Below are 6230 nucleotides of genomic sequence, written 5' to 3'. Positions count from 1 at the left end.
TCTTGTTTCTTGAGATAGGCCTGGATTGCAATGTATTTTCCTCTCAGGACTGCCTTCACTGCATTCCAAAGCATTTGGATTGTTGTGTTTTCATTTTCATTTGTTTCCATATATTTTTAAATTTCTTCTCTAATTGCCTGGTTGGCCCATTCATTCTTTAGTGTTCTTTAACCTCCATGCTTTTGGAGGTTTTCCAGACTTTTTCCTGTGGTTGATTTCAAGTTTCAGAGCATTGTGGTCTGAAAGTGTGCATGGTATGATCTCAATTCTTTTATACTTATGAAGGGCTGTTTTGTGACCTAGTATGTAATCTATCTTGGAGAATGTTCCATTTCCACTTGAGAAGAAAGTATATTCTGTTGCCTTGGGATGCAGAGTTCTAAATATATCTGTCAAGTCCATCTGATCCAATGTGTCATTCAGGGCCCTTGTTTCTTTATTGATCCTGTGTCTAGATGATCTATCCTTTGTTGTAAGTGGGGTATTAAAGTCCCATGCAATTACCACGTTCTTATCAATAAGGTTGCTTATGTTTGTGATTGTTTTATATATTTGGGGGCTCCCATATTCAGTGCATAGACATTTATAATTGTTAGCTCTTCCTGATGGATAGACCCTGTACTTATTATATAATGCCCTTCTTCATTTCTTGTTACAGCCTTCAATTTAAAGTCTATTTTGTCTGATATAAATATGGCTACTCCAGCTTTCTTTTGACTTCCAGTAGCGTGATAGATAGTTCTCCATCCCCTCACTTTCAATCTGAAGGTGTCCTCAGGTCTAAAATGAGTCTCTTGTAGACAGCAAATAGATGGGTCTTGTTTTTTTATCCATTCTGATACCCTATGTCTGTTGGTTGGAGCATTTAGTCCATTTACATTCAGTGTTATTTTTGAAAGATATGAGTTTAGAGTCATTGTGATGTCTGTAGGTTTCATGCTTATCGTGGTGTCTCTGGTACTTTGTCTCACAGGATCCCCCTCAGGATCTCTTGTAGGGCTGGTTTAGTGGTGATGAATTCTTTCAGTTTTTGTTTGTTTGGGAAGACCTTTATCTCTCCTTCTATTCTAAATGACAGACTTGCTGGATAAAGGATTCTTGGCTGCATATTTTTTCTGTTCATCACATTGAAGATTTCCTGCCATTCCTTCCTGGCCTGCCAACTTTCAGTAGATAGGTGTGCGACTACTCTTATGTATGTCTACCTTTGTAAGTTAGGGCCTGTTTATCCCTAGCTGCTTTCAGAATTTTCTCTTTATCCTTGTATTTTGCCAGTTTCCCTATGATATGTCGTGCAGAAGATCAATTCAAGTTATGTCTGAAGGGAGTTCTCTGTGCCTCTTGGATTTCAATGCCTTTTTCCTTCCCCAGATCAGGAGGTTCTCCGCTATGATTTGTTCAAGTACACCTTCAGCCCTTTTCTCTCTCTTCTTCTTCTTCTTCTTCTGGAATTCCTATGATACGGATATTGTTCCGTTTGATTGCATCATTTAGTTCTCTAATTCTCCCCTCATACTCCTAGATTTTTTTATCTCTCTTTTTCTCAGCTTCCTCGTTTTCCATAATTTTATCTTCTAATTCACCTATTCTCTCCTCTGCCTCTTCAATCTGTGCTATGGCTGTCTCCGTTTTATTTTGCACCTCATTTATAGCATTTTTTAGTTCCTCACAGCAGTCTTGTCTTTAAAAAAACAAAAACAAAAACACAGCTCTTTTTTTCATTGGTCTTTAATTTTTTTTTTTTTTTGGTCTCTATTTATTTCCGCTCTGATCTTTTTATTTTCTTCCTTTTACTAAATTTGGGCATAGTTCTTTTTCTAGTGCCTTGAGGTATAAAGTGAGGATGTTTATCAGAGTTCTTTCTTGTGTCTTGATGTAGGCTATAAACTTCCTTCTTAGAGCTACTTTTGCAGTGGTGCCTGGGTGGCTGTCGGTTAAGCATCTGGCTCTTGATTTCAGCTCAGTCATGATCTTGTGATTTGTGAGTTTGAGCCCGGCATCAGGCCCTCTGCTGTCAGCATGGAGACTGCTTGGGATTCTCGGTCTCCCTCTCTGCCCCTCCTTGGCTCGTGTGTGTGCACATGTTCTCTCTCTCAAAAATATATTTTAAAAAATGTAAAAAACCAATAACTACTTTTGTAGTATCCCATAGCTTTTGATTTGTTGTTTCCATTTTCATTTGTTTCAGGATACTTCTTGATTTTTCTTTTTCTTCTTTGACCTATTTATTCAGGAGCATGTTTTTTAGTCTTCATATTTTTACTATTTTTCCAGATTTCCTCCTGTTATTAATTTCTGGTTTCATACCACTAGAGTCAGAAAAGATAGTTGGTACTTTTTCAATCTTTTTAAATTTGCTAAGACTTTTTAAAAAAATGTTTATTATTTTGAGAATGAGAGAGAGTGTGTGTGAGCAGGGGAGGAGCAAAGAGAGAGGAAGAGAGAATCCCAAGCAGGCTCTGCACTCAGCACAGAGACCAATCCAGAACTTGATCCCACAAAACTGGATCATGACCTGAGTCATAATCAAGAGTTGGACACTCAACTGACTGAGCCACCCACGTGCCCCAAGACTTTTTTTTATGACCTACCATGTGATGTATCCTGCAGAATTTCTGTGTGCACTTGAGAAGAATATGTATTCTGCTGCTGTTGGTTGGCATGCTTGTATATGTTTGGTCCACATGGTCTAAAGTACAGTTCAAGTCCAATGCTTTCTCACTGCTTTTTTATCTGCATGATCTATTGTTGAAAGTAGGCTATTGAAGTCCCCTTCTATGGTGTTCTCTATTTTTCCCTTCCAATCTGTTAGAATTCACTTAATAAAATTCAGGTGCTCTGATGTTGGGTGCATATATGTGTGTATGTGTGTGTGTGTGTGTATACACACACATGATTTTTGTATCTTCTTGATGAATTGACCCCCTTACTCTGTAGTGTCCATCTTTGTCTCCTTTTACCAGTTTTGCTCTCCCTTTGCATGGAGTTATCCTCTCCTGCCATTCTTTCACTTTGAATCTATGTGTATCCTTAAAGCTGAGGTGAATCTCTTGTAGCATATAGTTGGGTCACTCTTTTGTTTGCCTATTTTGTTTTGTTTTGTTTTGGGGGTTAATTTCGTTGTTGTTGTTTTTATCCAGCCAACCTTTAAAAAAATTTTTTTTTAACATGTATTTATTTTTGAAAGACAGAGACAGAGCACTAGTTGGGGAGGGGCAGAGAGAGAGAGAGTGAGAGAGAGGGAGGGAGACCCAGAATCTGAAGCAGGCTTCAGGCTCTGAATTGTCAACACAGAGCCCAATGCGGGGCTCTAACCCACAAACCTTCAGGTCATGACCTGACCCGAAGTCGGATGTTTAACCAACTGAGCCAGCCAACCAGCCTGCCTTTTGATTGAAGAATTTGGTCTGTTAACATTTACAATAATTGACAGAAAAGGACTTACTTATGCCATATTATTGTTTTCTGGCTGTTTATAGTTCAATTCTTTTCTTTTTGTTGCCTTCCTTTGCAATTAAATGATTTTCTGTAGCAGTATATTTTGATTCCCTTCTTATGTGTATCTGTTGTAGATTTTTGTTTTGGAGTTCCCATGAGGTTTATATAAAAAATCTTATAGATATCACAGTGTATTTTATGCTGATAAGTTTAATTTGATCCCATATAAAAAATCTACCCTCTTCTTCTCCCTCCTTTTACATTTTTGAGGACACCATTTACATTGTTTATTGTGTGTCCATTAACAAATTGTCAAAGTTATACCTCTTAATCTTCATCTAGGTGAATCCTTATCTAGCACATCACCATATTAACAGTATTAAGGTATTCTAAATCTGACTCTATGCTTATCTTTACCAGTGCATATTTCCATATGTTTTCAAGCTACTAATTAGCATCCTTTTGTTTCAGCTTGAAGAATTCCTTTTAGCAATTCTTATAATGTAGTTTAGTGCTGAGAAACCCCTTCAGCTTTCGTTTATTAGGGAAAGATTTTCTTTCACCTTCATTTCTGAAGGACAACTTTGCTGGGTGAAGTATTCCTGGTTGGCAGTTTCTTTCTTTCAGCACTTTGAATATATCATCCCACTCTTTTTGCCTGTACGGTATCTAGTGAGAAATCCACTGATAGCCTTATGGGGGTTCCCCTCATATGATTTTTTTCTCCCTTCCAGCTTTTAAAATTCTGTTTTTCATTTTAGACCATTTCATTATGCTTGGAGAACATTTTGGGTTGAAATTTTGTGGTGACATTACTTCATGAAATTGGACGTCCAATTCCCTCCCTGTGTCTGGGAAATTCTCATTAAGTTTTTCATTCCTTTCTCCCGCTCTTCTTCTGGGACGCCAGTAGTACATACTTTCTTTCCATTATGTCCCGTACTCCTGTAGGCTTTCTTTTTCCTTTTCCTTTTTTCTATTTGCTCTTCTAATTGTTTAATTTCAACTGATCTGTCTTCTAGCTCACTGCTCTTCTATTCAACTATGCTGTTGAAACTATTGAATTTATCAGTTCATTGTGTTCTTTAGCTCCAAAATGTGTTTGGTTCTTTGTGTTTTCTCTTGGTTGAGCTTCTCATTTTGTTCTTGTATTGTTTTCCTCATAGTTAAGTCATTTATGTGCTCTTTTGTAGCTCTGAGCAACTGTACTACAGTTATTTTGAATTCTTTGTCAGGCATTACCTGCATCTCCATTTTTTGGGTCCAGTTACTGGAGGTTTACTGTATCCCTTTGGTAGTGACCTGTTTCCCTCACCTTTCCAGCCTTTATGGACTGATTTTGGTTAGGAAAGCCTTTCACCTGCAGATAGGGGCACACTGGATCATACTGTGACCCAGGTCTAGTGGTGCAGGGCAATAAATACAGGAGTACATGGCAGTAGTGGGTCCAATCGGGGCATGATGTCTCTTTGGCTCATGTCACTGGCATGCACACTGTTGACAACTGTGTATTCCTTGAGCACTATTGAGCTTCTCAGACATGCCTCTAGGGCCAGTGAGTAGCTAGGGACCAGGACAGGCAGCATTGGTGGCTGGAACCAAAGGTGTGCACACACTTGACTGTGGGGGGCCAGCTATAGGCACCTATGAAATGGCAGAAGTGACTTGACAAAGTTGTAGCGATGGGTGTCAGAGCAGATAGCAAGGGCTGAGGCCAACTACAGGCTCCCTGGCATTGACAGAACTGAGTGCCTGCTGTCCTAGGACTTCACACTGTACCCGTGGGTATGCATGCTGCAGTGGAAGTCTGTGACAGGGTTCAGGTTGCACAAAACTGTGCAAAAAGGTGGGGGGCACGCAGGTTCTCAGCTGAAGGGAACAGCCATAGCTACAGGTGGGCATGGTGGTGCTGGCCAGTAACACAAGGCAGGGCTTGATCTTGACATGCAAGCAGCTGCTGGGGCCCCATTGCTGGTGTGCCTGCCAGTGGCTGCGCTGGCACTGGAGGAGCTAGTGACAGGTGTGGTAATGCTGGCCAGTGACAGGAGGCGGGGCTTAGTGGTAATAGCGTCAGTTTCCTGGTTCTGATAGTAGTAGGATGGTTATGTAAACGTTAACATTAGGGAAAGCTGGGGGAAGGATATATGGAAACGATTATTTTTGCAGCTTTTCTGGAAGTTAAAAATTAGTTCAAAGTAAAGCTTTAATAAAGCTTAAAAAGGGGGAGGGGGATTATACAGAGAACCCAGTTAGTACAACTGTGATTTTTGCTTTTTCTTCCCCAGCTGCCTTCGGCTGTTTTGGGACACGGTGAGCAGGCGCAAGATGTAAGAAAGTGACTGAAGTCTAGGACACGTTCTCTGAAGCTGGGCAAGCTACGTGTCAGCCTAGGTCGTCTGGGAAGCAGACACGGACGGAGTTGGGAGCTCAAGATTTCTTGCAGGAGGGAAGGGGCGTGCCCCAGGCTGTGTGCAGCCATTGGCTGGGGGCTGGCTCAGAGGAGCTCGTCCTCAGCTCACACCCCGGGACAGCTGGGGATCGGGGCTCACCTCTTACTCTCTGGGCTAAGCACATTCTGCTGTGTGATGGCACTCGTGCCCTCGGCCCCTGAGGAGTCCCTCTCCTTAGTGTTCCAGGAACACTTCACTTTGTGAACCCCCTTCACTTTGTGTGGAAGGTGGGAAGAAACACTGGTTTCCTCAGTTCTACAGCAGGTGCTGCTCTGACCCTGTACGGAGAGACCAGACAGGCAGAGGGGAGCAGGCTGGGCCATCCAGCTGGCAGAGGGCTCC

Source organism: Lynx canadensis, chromosome B3, assembly GCF_007474595.2.
Source record: "Lynx canadensis isolate LIC74 chromosome B3, mLynCan4.pri.v2, whole genome shotgun sequence".
In the NCBI taxonomy this organism is placed as follows: Eukaryota; Metazoa; Chordata; class Mammalia; order Carnivora; family Felidae; genus Lynx; species Lynx canadensis.
This window is presented reverse-complemented; position numbering follows the sequence as displayed.